The sequence below is a fragment of the Schistocerca nitens genome, chromosome 7 (assembly GCF_023898315.1).
Source record: "Schistocerca nitens isolate TAMUIC-IGC-003100 chromosome 7, iqSchNite1.1, whole genome shotgun sequence".
NCBI classification, from domain to species: Eukaryota; Metazoa; Arthropoda; class Insecta; order Orthoptera; family Acrididae; genus Schistocerca; species Schistocerca nitens.
Genome location: NC_064620.1, coordinates 223,489,672 through 223,505,216, shown reverse-complemented (window position 1 = coordinate 223,505,216; position 15,545 = coordinate 223,489,672).

The window sequence follows — 15,545 nt, the reverse complement described above, 5'->3', positions numbered from 1 at the left end:
AGCCCAGGTGATAGTCCTCCATAACATAATGCTTCTCCCACTGGCCAGCGTCCGTGGCGCGCTGAATGTTTCGTGCAGACGATTCCCTGGATGACGGCGTATCTGTGCATGACCATCAACCTTGTTTAACAATAAATGGGATTCATCTAATCAGGCGACACGATTCCATTGATCGGCGATCCAATCTCTACGGTCCCGTGACGATGTTGTTGGGTCAACGAGGGAACACTTAGTGTTCCTCCCTGCTGCGTTATACAATGGGCGCTGAACGGTGTGCCCCAAAGCACCTGTGCCTGCGCCAAGGCTGAACACCGTCGTCAGATCTGCCACAGATTGCCGCCTATCCTACTTTAAAGAGCGGGTAAGCCTCCAGTCTCTATGTTGTGTGATGAGGTATGGGCATCCAAATTCTTATCGTCTACTCGTGGTTTCAGTATTCTTCAACGGTTTTCCTTAGAAGCTCTCTACAGTAGCACGAGAACAGCCGACCAGCTTCGCCGTTCCTCGCTCCCAGGGACTGGGCCACGACATTCTGACTTTTGTCAAAGTTGCTTAAGTGGACGGATTTTCGAATTTGCGCCACTTATCGTCGCTAGAATGATTCCCCATTCGTCTCTACTCATATCAGTGCCACCAGGCAGCATACAAGTTCGCGGTGGGCAGTGGTCATAATGTTTTTTCTCATCAGTGTATAGCTTTCTGTTGCTCGGTATTGTGTGTGAGAGAGAGAGAGAGAAACGTGATGTGAACGCAAGAAACAACGAAATTAAGACGCAGAGGAACGACTGATTAAATACTTTATATTGTACGCATCAAAGGTTGTTTCTAAAGTGTCCTATAAATCCTTTTCTTGTTGTCATAAACAGTGTGATGAGTAGATACAAACGCTTTACAAAGGAACGATTCCTTCGGAAACGGTCCCCCTTCCAGTGGAAGTAAAATAGACTCTCTCGCCCTAATGTTAGCAGTATTTACGTGTTTAACTAAATCAGGTACTCTATACATACATAAGTCACCCATATTTGTAGGTATCAGGGACAGCGACTGAAATTAACTACATATTTTGAAGAAGACTATATTTTATTCTTGCTGGACTTCTTGCTTGGAATTCTCATTCTAATATCATTTCTTAAATATTTTGAGAAAAATCGTAACATTGCAGATCGAAGTTAGCATTTATGGAGGTGTAAAAAAATTAGCGCCTACCAAACTCTCTATACTAAGAGGTGTTTCAAGACAAACTGTAAAAGAAAATAAAGGAATCTTCTACGTCACTATGTAGGAGGCAGAAAATAGTACCTTCAGGATCTGAGATACTTAGTGGCTTTCTGGAAACAAGTGTTTACTTACCTTTTTGGAAAGTTCATCAGGATGAGTCACATAAGAACAAAAGTCAAAGACTGGTTTTCATACATATACTAAATTTTAATCATGTGACACCATAAAGCTAAGAAATGCATTGACGTTAAGAGAATCGTTACGTTTCAGATCGTGAATGAGATTTCAGGACGAAATACACGCAACAATTTGATATCCTGCATTATCCACGACTGGAAAATAAAAAAGTAAATCCTCAAGACCGTGCCACAATTTTGCGATGCAGGTGTAAGTTATCTCTTTATTTTGCCTGACTAAATTCTGCCATTTTTTTAGTACAGAATACAAGGGAAAAGAGGTACCCTTTTCCAAGGGAACAATCCTGGCATCCTGCTTAATCAAATAAAGGAAAACACATAATTCTAAATTTAATGCCTCCTCTAAACTACAAGAAAAATGCGAAGAGCTGTAGTTCCGTTTCTAAGCATGTGGCGTGGTTCGTACAAAGTAAAAGCGATAATACTACAGATTCCCTGTCGCAAGAAATTAATGAAACACGAATGAAGTTTGTTCCGCTCTTTTACAAAATTTCGCACTTCTAATGCAGGCCGGCCGAAGTGGCCGTGCGGTTAAAGGCGCTGCAGTCTAGAACCGCAAGACCGCTACGGTCGCAGGTTCGAATCCTGCCTCGGGCATGGATGTTTGTGATGTCCTTAGGTTAGTTAGGTTTAACTAGTTCTAAGTTCTAGGGGACTAATGACCTCAGCAGTTGAGTCCCATAGTGCTCAGAGCCATTTGAACCATTTTTCTAATGCAGAAGGACAAAGATGCTTCCATCAGGTTGGCAGATAGAAATTTCAGTGGACAAGGTGCCCCTTCATACAGAGGTAGGTCGTCAAGAAGACGGTGTAAGTGAAAATACGAGTGGCAGTTCTGAGCGAATACGGGCATTAAAGTTTCGTGAGTGGCCTATAACCATATCTTCCAGTTACGTCTTAGTAATGAAAGCGGTAGAAACGTAAAACCCATGATAGAATTCGCGACAATGGGAAACGCCTTTTAATTAAGGCATGGAGTCATAATATCTAATCCTTACGTCTGAGAGTTTGTGATCTAATTAACGTTGTTGGATGACAGTATTTATGTGGGTACGAATTTCAAGCGTAAACGAATACACTGAAAGGAAAAGTAGGTTCTAGTAATTTTTCATCTTTGTTGTACATATCGATTTTAGCACATAGTAGTTCATATAAGAATAATATTCACCCTTGTGGCTAACTTCACCTTCTTACATTTTACAATATGGCTAATTTCATCTTCTTACATTTTGCAATATGGTTGTACTGAAACTATTTATAGATTTTGTCAGATAAACTCACAATAATTGTGGGATGATGAAAATAAATCATACGAACATTGATGACAGTGATTACACCCTTTGATGAGCCGTTTAGGAACCAACATCAGAAGAAAAAATAGTTGTTTGTATTTAAGAACTGATTATGTGCAAATGGAGACTGCAGACTTGTCATGGAGATAACCATCATAAGAAATTTACCTATTGTTTAAAGTATATCGTAGAACCATACCAGTAGCTTATTAGTAATTTTCCTAGTACTCAGCATAATGCATTTCGAGAACTAATGCTCATTTTACAGTGTGTTCTATTGCATTTTCTTATTACGGTACCTCACGCAAAGAGCTAAGTTCATAGTCTCAAAGTTACAGGCTTTGAAAAACCAATTGCATGAATGTCAACGTCTTTTAATCTGAATACAATTAATGTTAACTATTCTATGACACAAATACTGCATTGAGGCAGCTGAGGGCGTACAAAACCAGTGGTGCAAGCTATTCCTACATTGAAGTTTCTATTACCACTTGCCATGAGAAATAAAGCAGATACAAAGTAAATATTTACGTTAGTTTTATAGGAAAGCTCACTCACTGCCTAAAATTTTCATTTTAATACTATTTCGTTAACGTTTTATGCGAAAGCTGTGTCATGTTACAGATTAGCCTTTGCACTTGAGGAGATGCAACTAAATTCGGACGCCTACAAAAACAAGTTTATTCAGAAAAGTTTGAAGGCAGGTAATAAAAAAAAATATGTTGCTGAGACTGCTTATGTTGAATGGCATCAGTCACCTAAGCAGTAAATTCTTAATATGTAGTAGCTTTCTGGAAGCAACACTTCATTTATGAGATATTTGTATCGTGTACATCAGGGAGAGTCACATAAGACTAATAGTGGAAGACTTTTACGTATTGACGTGTGATTTAAGCATTATCACACCACTGGACTGAGAATTTAACTGACATAAATGTCAGTTAAATTCTATGTTCCAAATTAAGTGTGCGATTTCAGACTGAAATAAACATGACCATTTGAATTCCTACGTTATGCCAAGAGAAAAATTAAGGTAGAACTCTTCAGGGCTGCGCAACGTTTTTAGTGTGAATGTTAACACTTCATGTCACCACTTTGTTAATGTAAGAGGTACCTACTCAAATATATTGTGACTCGCAAAAGAAGTAAAGTTCAGAGTTGATGGTCCCATCGACGATGACGTGATCAGAAACGGAGTGTGTGTTCGGTTGGGGAGCTTGGCCTTTCCTTGCATAATACTCTACGAACTATGGATGAAGGCAACAGGAAGATTCCATATTCCTAGATTTCCGGAAAGCGTTTGAAACCCACACTGCCGACTGTAAACGTAATTACGAACTATGGAGTAGATTTCCCAGATATGTAAATGGCTCGAAGAGTTCTTAAGTAACAGAATCGAGCATGTTGTCCTCGACGGCGAGTGTTCATCTGAGACAACGGTATCGTCAGGGGTGCCCCATGGAAACTTGACAGGACTGCTATTGTTCTTTGTATACATAAATGACAGGTGAGGGGAAATATGCGGCTGTTTGCTGATGGTGCTGTGGTGAACGGTAATGTGTCGTCGTTGAGTGACTGTAGGAGGATACAAGATGACAAAATTTTTAGTTGATATATCAATGGTAGTTAACTCTGAATGCATAAGCATGTAAGTTACTGCGGACGAGTAGAAAAAACACGCCTATAATGTTCAAATACAGCAGTATGGAGTGTGCTGCCTAACACAGCCACATGGGTTAAATATCTAGGCGTAAATGGAATGAGAATGTAAGGATTGCAGTAGGAAAGGCGAATGGTTAGGAAAGGCGAATGGTTAGGAAAGGCGAATGGTTAGGAAAGGCGAATGGTTAGGAAAGGCGAATGGTTAGGAAAGGCGAATGGTCGACTGGAGTATATCGAGGGAATTTTAGGAAAGTGTGGTTCATCTTTAAAGGAGATGGCATCTAGAACTGCAGTGCGACCTATTGTAGAGTAGTGTCCGAGTATTTGGAATCCGTACAAGGTCGGATGAAAGGAAGACATAGAAGCATTTCAGAGTCAGACTGCTAGATTTATAACCGGTAAATTCGAATAACACGCAAGTATTACGAAGACGCTTCGGGAACACAAATGGTAATCCCTGGAAGGATAGCGACGTTCTTTTCGATGAATACTACTGAGGAAATTTATTGCACTAGAAGCTGACTGCAGAACGACTGTACTGCCGCCAGCGTACATTTCGCGTAAGAACTACGAAGTAAGATTAAGGAAATTAGGGCTCATACGGAGGCATGTAGACAATCGTCATTCCCTCACTCTATTTGCGACTGAAACAGGAAAGAAAATGGCTAGTAGTGGTACGGGGTACCCTCCGCCACACATCATACGGTGGTTCCCAGTATGTATGAAACTGTAGATACAGAGTGAATCAGACAGTATCAATTTCATTGGAACCATCCTTGCAATTCCAGAATGAGATTTGCACTCTGCAGCGGAGTGTGCGCTGATATGAAACTTCCTGGCAGATTAAAACTGTGTGCCCGACCGAGACTCGAACTCGGGACCTTTGCCTTTCGTCGGTAGAGCACTTGCCCGCTGTGAGTACCGGGCTTGAGTCGTGCTTCGGTAGCTCAGTTGGTAGAGCACTTGCCCGCGAAAGGCAAAGGTTCCGAGTTCGAGTCTCGGTTGGGCACACAGTTTTAATCTGCCAGGAAGTTTCATCCTTGCAATTGTCATAACCGACCCAAAAACAAATCGAAAAATCGTAAACTGCCTGGTCAAAAAGGGAATTGAGTAACGCTATTTTCGAATGCAAATTCTTTGACTTAACAACTACTTTAACTTGTTCGTCTCTCAATTAGAGGAGAAAAATGTTTTATGTCCACGCATGCTGATTCCAGCACGTTCTGTGTGCAACGGATTACTTGACTTGTAGGGATCTATAGAGAAAACTAAATTGTCAGTATTAAGTGTTGTGTAACTCTAATCAAGAGTTTGGGAAATGGGTAGCAGAATTATATTAACTTTCTTCGCCAAACGGAATAATATTTCCAGCTATGTGCGGTATGGAGCGTATTCTCTCTGCGTCGCTGATGTATCGAGTATCTAGCAAATGGAAAATTTAAACTAATAGAATTGTATTTACAATGCAGTTACGTAGAGTAAAATGTGTTGTTATTAAATAAAGTAATTTTGATTAAATTGGGGAAAAAATTAAGTTACAGCTATTACATATGTTGCGCCACGGTGTTTTCTGGCATTCATTGTCGTGCATATGTGTCGCGGAAATAAACTCCACTGTATGAAAGGGGCGGTAATTACAAATACACTGTGACAGCCAGCACTCTCTATCTACATGGATACTCCGCATATCACACTTAAGTGCCTGGCAGAGGCTTCATAGAACCACCTTTACACTAATTCTGTTATTCTACTCTCGAACAACGTGCGGAAAAAACGAACACGTGCGAATTCTGATCCAGTTATTGTTTTATTCCGGTTTCCAAGAATGACCTCTACCCTGATAACACACAGAAACTATCTACTTCAGTTTCGCGTACAATATAAACTACTTTTACCAGGAACGTACACGTCACCGCCAATTGTATTTAGCCTATCCTTTCTGGCCAGCGTTTAGTCGTTCGCAAAAATTTCGGCTGAATTTACCTCCGGCTTTAGCCAGCTTTCAGTGCCTATAACGATTTGAACAAGCAGTGCTTTTATTAGCGCTTGGAACTCTGGTACTTTCCCAACAAAGCTATGACAGTTTAGAACTGTTATACCGATGGTTCCTGAATCTGCGTTCTTCTTGTGATCGACCTGCATCCTTAGAGACTGAACCCCTTTTTGCGATTCTCCGAGAGCCTCTAATCTAAAAGAACTCCCAGTCCACTGCACAAAGCCACTGCTACCCATGTAGCCGTCAGCTGCGTGTATTGGACTCGTGACCCATTTAGCGGAACCCGAAACCGAACCAATCTAAGGAGCAAGCCGAGGAATCTGCAGCCCACACGGCCGCGGAACCGTCTGAGCCTCCACTCGGCTCTGCACCAGAGGTTCGCAATCGGTCCCATCGACTATAAATGGTGAGCTCTGATTTCATGACGCAATTGGAACTGGCAGCCTTTATCACTTCTGATAGCCACTCGAAACCAGAGAGAATCTGTTCCGATTCAAAGAGACACAAATCACTGGGTCTGACGTGAGGCCCAAACCGCAGTTGGCTGCATCCTGTGCTCTTCATGGGACCCTCTCCTCGTCTGGAATGATTCTACCTCGGCCATTTGCTGTTCCTTATCTGTATAAACGATTTGGGTGACAACCTGAGCAGCCGTCTTAGGTTGTTTGCAGATGAAGCTGTCGTTTATCGACTAATAAAATCATCAGAAGAACAGAACAAACTGCAAAACGATTTACAAAAGATATCTGAATGGTGTGAAAATTGGCAGTTGACCATAAATAACGAAAAGTGTGAGGTCATCCACATGAGCGCTAAAAGGAATCCGTTAAATTTCGGTGAAACGATAAATCAATCAAATCTTAATGCCGTAAATTCAACTAAATACCTAGGAACTACAATTATGAACAACTTAAATTGGGAGGAACACACAGAAAATGTGGTGGGGAAGGCTAACCAAAGACTGAGTTTTATTGGCAGGAAAATGTAACGGATCTACTACACTACGCTTGTCCGGCAGCTGAAAAATGGTAAACGGGTCTGTTAATCAAAATTATCACACGAACATTTCGACGGCACACTCCTTTCTACGGAAATCTGCTGGCACATAATAGGCATGTGTTGCTGGTTGCTGTTGTATCTGTTGGCAGGCGTTACGCTGTTAACTCATGGGGCTCAGCGTCTTCCGTTAACAGATGTAAATGCATTATCTAAATGAAAACTCAAAATACTAACGCGAATTCTTTACAGACGAATGGAAAAACTGGTAGAAGCCGACCTCGGGGAAGATCAGTTTGGATTCCGTAGAAATATTGGAACACGTGAGTCAATACTGAGCCTACGACTTATCTTAGAAGAAAGATTAAGGAAAGGCAAACCTACGTTTCTAGCATTTGTAGACTTAGAGAAAGCTTTTGACAATGTTGATTGGAATACTCTTTCAAATTCTGAAGATGGCAGGGGTAAAATACAGGGAGCGAAAGGCTATTTACAATTTGTACAGAAAGCAGATGGCAGTTGTAAGAGTCGAGGGGCACGAAAGGGAAGCAGTGGTTGGGGAGGGAGTGAGACAGGGTTGTAGCCTCTCCCCAATGTTATTAAATCTGTATATTGAGCATGCAATGACGGAAAGAAAAGAAAAATTTGGAGTAGGTATTAAAATCCATGGAGAAGAAATAAAAACTTTGAGGTTCGCCGATGACATTGTAATTCTGTCAGAGACAGCAAATGACTTGGAAGAGTAGTTGAACGGAATGGACAGTGTCTTGAAGGGAGGATATAAGATGAACATAAAAAAAAGCAAAACGAGGATAATGGAATGTAGTCGAATTAAGTCGGGTGATGCTGAGGGAATTAGATTAGGAAATGAGACACTTAAAGTAGTAAAGGACTTTTGCTATTTGGGGAGCAAAATAACTGATGATGGTCGAAGTAGAGAAGATATAAAATGTAGACTGGCAATGGCAAGGAAAGCGTTTCTGAAGAAGAAAAATTTAACATCGAGTATAGATTTAAGTGTGAGGAAGTCGTTTCTGAAAGTATTTGTATGGAGTGTAGCCACGTATGGAAGTGAAACATGGACGATAAATAGCTTGGACAGGAAGAGAATAGAAGCATTCGAAATGTGGTGCTACAGAAGAATGCTGAAGATAAGGTGGGTAGATCACATAACTAATGAGGAGGTATTGAATAGAATTGGGGAGAAGAGGAATCTGTGGCACAACGTGACTAGAAGAAGGTATCGGTTGGTAGGACATGTTCTGAGGCATCAAGGGATCACATATTTAGCATTGGAGGGCAGCGTGGAGGGTAAAAATCATAGAGGGAGACCAAGAGATGAATACACTAAGCAGATTCAGAAGGATGTAGGTTGCAGTAGGTACTGGGAGATGAAGAAACTTGCACAGGATAGGGTAGCATGGAGAGCTGCATTAAACCAGTCTCAGGACTGAAGACCACAACAACAATAACAAATGAAAACTTGATTACATCATCTGCTAATCTTATCTTCGTGGCTTTCTTGGAACCACATTCTTAGAATTCTGAATTTGCTTCCAATATTCATACAGTGGCAAATCTACAAAACTGTCGTATCTGTCTGTTCGACTGAACACGCTTCTACAAAACTACTAGACTAGTTTTCATCGGGTTTTCGCAGGTAAGTTGAGCGCAGCTTGTAGCACTTTAGTTCATGAAAATCGGATCACGGAAAAAACGATATAGTGATTTATAGTTTTATCTAAAACCTTCGTATCTGCATGTTGTCTGCAAACGTCAGTTTTTTACATGCGATTTCCACAGGAAACTTGAGCATAGCTTGGGGCACCGTATAGCCTTTGTCATAAAAATGGGATAGCGAACAAAAGACGTCGTAATTTTTATTCTTACTAATATTACAAATCCATGCGGTTTCATGAATAACCCGCTGAATCAATTTCAGTTAAATTTTGAATGGAGATAGCTTGAACCCAGAAGGAAGAACATAGACGGCTTTACAAAGTGTGTAGAACAAGACACTTCTTGATTTGGAGAATATTACGCGCATTAAGAAAACATACGAGGGTTGGGACTTTAATAGTGGCAACTATTTATTGACAGTTCGTACAAAATAAATACGTGTTTCAAAGTTTTACTGCCCTCAAAGTAGCCACCAGAATTATGTATAACCCATTCCCAGCGATGTGGAAGTCGTACGATACTCTTCGCAGTGCCAGTTGTGTTGACAGTTCGAGCTGCGCGGTTTGTTGCCCGACGAATTTGTAGCAGTTCTGAAGCGAATGCTGTGAAGCGTTTCCTTCATTTTATAAATCGATCTGAACTCACGAGGGCTTAAATCAGGGGAGTGCAGTAGGTATTATAGCACTTAGCAGCCCCATCAGTCAAACAAATCAGTAGCAGCTTGCACTGTACGTGCTTGAACATCGTCCTGTAAAATGGTCAGGTCCTGCAGAAAGTGTCATCATTTCTGTCTAAGCTGGTCGTAGGTTGTGTTCCAGAAATGAACAGCATATAGACAGAAGTGATGACACTTTCTGCAGGATGCAATGGATCCTGATGCAGTTTGGAATTCCTGTGGGATGGTCTGGACTGCCTATTACACATTACGGCCTTCTTCAACTGTCGGCTGTCTATGTCAGTGAACAGATGAGATCGGCCTGTGTGCTTTTGTGCTGCACGTGTCCATTCCCGTTTCCACTGCACTGTCACATCGGAAACAGTGGACCTAGCGATGTTCAGCAGTGTAAAGATCTGGCGTAAAGACGTATGACACAAGTGACCCCCAATGCCCTGACCATATTCAAAGTCCGCGAGTTTCGCGGAGCGCCCCATTCTGCTCTGTCGCGATGTCTAAGGACAACTGAGATCGCTGATATGGAGTACCTGTCAGTAGGTGGCAGCACAGTGCACCTAATATGAAAAACGTATGTTTTTGGGGATGTCTGGATACTTTTTATCACATAGTGTACATGTTTGTAATATGTATGGATAAAAGGAGAGCATACCCCATAAAAATATCCATCAAGGCGTTTTAAGATTTCATTAATAATTTGTACTGTTTTGATTTTATATGATCCTGGTACATTATTTTACTCTTATTGGAAATTAAATTCGGGGATAGCACCAAAATTCGTCTATTGATATATCCTCAATTCAGTGTTGAAGGTCATCTACCTTACAGATCAACAAAACTGTGTCACCAGCGAAACTGAGATCGTTCAGGTATTTTCGGTTAACAAGAATTGCTTCTCGTTTTCCCAGTTCAAGTAACAGAAAAGTTCCTCGAAGGCTATTGAAAATAGTTTTACTATTTATTTGTGCGTTTAACCTGATGATATTAAGCCTTTAAAGCCATCTCTTACATGCGACCACGGTTTTATTCATATTGCACTTTTGACATAACATAATGATATTAAACTTATTATAAGTGTTAATAAAATGGTGATAATAGAATTTCAGATTTCAAGAAAAATTTGGATGTGTACTATGACAGTGGGAATGACATCACTGACTAAGAATTAACTGTACCAGTGGTACTGCTACTACCCCTGCTACTACAAGTAATACTGGCAGGGCTCTGAAAATGGTAGTATACCCGTAGTGGTAGTGGTGGTGGTGGTGATGCTGCGGAGGTGGCAGACACAAATGGATGATCAAATCAGATATTATCTGATACAGCGAGTTCTGAGGAAGAGAAATTCAGATAGACTTCGCCAGCGAAATAGTTGAAACAGTTGTAATAGGATTATGGTAACGTACAGAACAAAGACAGACATTGTTGTAGTTTTTGTGCATTTGTCATAACCTGTCCTTCGATGTTATTCAGTACTCTGATACAGTCTGGGAGATTGTCCAGCAAAAAGGGTTTTTGGTGTTAGGGATTCTCCTTGACTTGAAATTTTGAATATGTCGCTGACCTGACGATGTCTAATGGTAATCGTAGCACTGACATATAATACCTTCAGTATTCTGACGTATCTTGGTTGGATGCGTTGTTTCTTAAGGGCCTTCATTGCAGCTTTTGTTGAAACGGAGTTTGAAGCTGGCTTTCATAATCACTGCTAGTTCTATAATTTCCGCCATGAGTTGCAAGCATCCCATTTTCCTGTCTCCATGTATAAAAATTAATTTTCTAGAGCAAAACACATTATTTGTTTTGAAACACCTTTTGAGTAGTTTTTTGTGAATGAGGATGCATAAACGACTAGATTATTTGCCACAGAGAATTAATTCTCTCTTAATTTCCCTTCTGTCATCAAAATAAACAATCTGAAAGACATCTATGACAATGTTTCAGAGCAAGCGATGGCGATACAATATGTTTGAGAACAAAATGGATACCAAAATACTATATACAGATGGTGCCAAAAAAGCAAATCGCATCGGACGTGCGTTCATAGATCACAAAACACTAATACTTTCCATCCCTGATTATGGTGATCCTATTCTATAACGTTAGACTTTTGTATGATACCTCACGCTGGTTGTAACTGAAGACGAATGCTTGTGTGCGGTACATTTGTGATGTACGCTCTTTAGACCACATCACTCCTGTTTATAAATAATCATCATGGTTATGTGACGATAAGCGTAGAGATTATCATACCCTGTGTTTGCTGCATTGTCTATTCAATCATTCCACTCCTTCCTATTTATCTTTAACCTTTACTACTATAGAAACAACAATGCTTGTTCTCAAAGAAATAAAACGCTCTACACAACACTGCCATGTTTACTAAATCGTTTTCTGTATCAGGGCTCCGACTCTGGAACAATCGTCCTGAAAATACGAGGGTGAGTCAAATGAAAACCTTAAATTTGTAATAAGAAATAGAAATTTCGAGCCGTTATCCTTTAAGTTGGTAAGCGTGCTACAAATAGCGTGCAGAATGGCCCGTAGGTGGCAGCATAATGCAGATGCACCGTCGCAATATCAGTATAAGGATGGCCGCTCCACTTGCGACTTGCACCAAGGAAGAACAGTTTTCTGTTATTCGATTTTTGCGTAGTGAAGGTGTGAAACCTATTGAAATTCATCGACGAATGAAGGTTCAGTACGGTGATGCATGAATGTCACAGCAGCAAGACTACGAATGGAGTAGGAAGTTTGCAAATGGTGTGACTTCAGTGGAAGATGCTCCTCGTCCAGGTCAGGTACAACGAGTTGTGACTCTACAGAACATTGCAGCATTTGAAGCCATAATGAAGAAAAACCGCCGAGTGACACTGAATGACATTGCAGCATGTTTACAGATTAGTCATGGGTCAGCACACCACATTATACATGATGTGCTCCAGTTCCACATAGTGTCTGCGAGATGGGTGGCACGGTAGCTGACTCCTGAAATGAGAGAACGATGTGTTGGAGCTTGTGAAGAACTTCTTCGGCACTTTGAACGAGAAGGTGATGGCTTCCTTGCAAGAATCATTACTGGGGACGAAACCTGGGTTCACTTCCACCAACCGGACAACCGGAAACTAAGAGAGCGAGCAAGGAATGGCGCCATTCCTCATCACCAAAACCAAAGAAGTTTCGAACAGAACCATCAGTAGAGAAGGTTGTGCTGACACTCTTTTGGGACGAAAACGGCTTCATTTTGGAGCATTACATGCCTAGAGGGACCACTGTCACCAGTGCATCACACACAGATCTTCTAGAAAATCATCTGCAGCCTGCAATAAAATCAAAGCGACGTGAATTGCTGTCAGCAGATGTCCTTTTGCAACGACAATGCAAAGCCCCAAACTGCCCGTACAACAGTTGCAACAATCACGACCTGCATTTTGAGTGTCTTCCTCGTCCACCATACTCACCAGACCTTGCCCCAAGTGATTTCCACATGTTTGGACCACTCAAAGACGCAATGGGAGGAAAGAAGTTCCGTTCTGATGAAGAGGTACGCCACGCGGTGCATGAGTGGTTGCGCGGACTACCAAATGAATTTTTTTCTAAAGGAATTTATGCACTTTGTAAGCGCTGGAGGACTTGCATTGAGCGTGGGGGAGATTACGTTGAAAAGTGGTACAGCTTTGTACCACTTCTGCACAATAAATAATATTTAAGAAAATATTTAAGGTTTTCATTTGACTCACCCTCGTATTAGAGAAATTGAAATCTTATACAACTTCAACAGACAGCTAATGGCCCACTTTCTAGCATAGTAGCTATCTCTCCTTCCAGCTCACTCTCACTAACCCTCCGCTTTGCCCTCCGCTTCCTTGTCTACAGAGTTCTCTATTGAAATTCTCTTCTTTCCTAGCAGTCATTGTCACTTTCATTCAAATCCTCTCCTCTTTCATAACTCCTTCTGCTTCTTCTCATACGAAACAAGGCTACAAAAGTGCTAAACTAATCATTATTCTTAATGCCTTCGTTATTTTATTATTATTATTATTATTATTAATAGTGTTACTATTAATATTACTACTGCACGTGATTACGTTTGGTAATAATATAAATTATTATTATTGAGTTTGTTACGTAATAGCTAATAAACATCATTATTAATTTCTCCATTAGTGTTACTGCTATTATTATTACATTTCCAAATGTTATTATGTTGCCAGATGTTTTTATTATTGTGACTTACATTTTTTTTGGATGTGTTGTTCCTGGTCCGATGTAAGAGAAGGCTTTAAGGCCCTAATCTGATCAGGCTAAAAAAGCAATAGATAAATCAATAAATAAAATGACGTTGCGAATGAGGTGCTATGAGGAATGGAGCAGATGAACCAAAGACGAAAGAAAACATTATACAGCAATACATACTGTGATCTTATCAATGCATTGGTATACGAAGCAGACAGTGTCAAGAGAATTTTATACAAAAAATAGCACGAATGAAACTGAGTCACAGTATACACTCCTGGAAATTGAAATAAGAACACCATGAATTCATTGTCCCAGGAAGGGGAAACTTTATTGACACATTCCTGGGGTCAGATACATCACATGATCACACTGACAGAACCACAGGCACATAGACACAGGCAACAGAGCATGCACAATGTCGGCACTAGTACAGTGTATATCCACCTTTCGCAGCAATGCAGGTTGCTGTTCTCCCATGGAGACGATCGTAGAGATGCTGGATGTGGTCCTGTGGAACGGCTTGCCATGCCATTTCCACCTGGCGCCTCAGTTGGACCAGCGTTCGTGCTGGACGTGCAGACCGCGTGAGACGACGCTTCATCCAGTCCCAAACATGCTCAATGGGGGACAGATCCGGAGATCTTGCTGGCCAGGGTAGTTGACTTACACCTTCTAGAGCACGTTGGGTGGCACGGGATACATGCGGACGTGCATTGTCCTGTTGGAACAGCAAGTTCCCTTGCCGGTCTACGAATGGTAGAACGATGGGTTCGATGACGGTTTGGATGTACCGTGCACTATTCAGTGTCCCCTCGACGATCACCAGTGGTGTACGGCCAGTGTAGGAGATCGCTCCCCACACCATGATGCCGGGTGTTGGCCCTGTGTGCCTCGGTCGTATGCAGTCCTGATTGTGGCGCTCACCTGCACGGCACCAAACACGCATACGACCATCATTTGCACCAAGGCAGAAGCGACTCTCATCGCTGAAGACGACACGTCTCCATTCGTCCCTCCATTCACGCCTGTCGCGACACCACTGGAGGCGGGCTGCACGATGTTGGGGCGTGAGCGGAAGACGGCCTAACGGTGTGCGGGACCGTAGCCCAGCTTCATGGAGACGGTTGCGAATGGTCCTCGCCGATACGCCAGGAGCAACAGTGTCCCTAATTTGCTGGGAAGTGGCGGTGCGGTCCCCTACGGCACTGCGTAGGATCCTACGGTCTTGGCGTGCATCCGTGCGTCGCTGCGGTCCGGTCCCAGGTCGACGGGCACGTGCACCTTCCGCCGACCACTGGCGACAACATCGATGTACTGTGGAGACCTCACGCCCCACGTGTTGAGCAATTCGGCGGTACGTCCACCCGGCCTCCCGCATGCCCACTATACGCCCTCGCTCAAAGTCCGTCAACTGCACATACGGTTCACGTCCACGCTGTCGCGGCATGCTACCAGTGTTAAAGACTGCGATGGAGCTCCGTATGCCACGGCAAACTGGCTGACACTGACGGCGGCGGTGCACAAATGCTGCGCAGCTAGCGCCATTCGACGGCCAACACCGCGGTTCCTGGTGTGTCTGCTGTGCCGTGCGT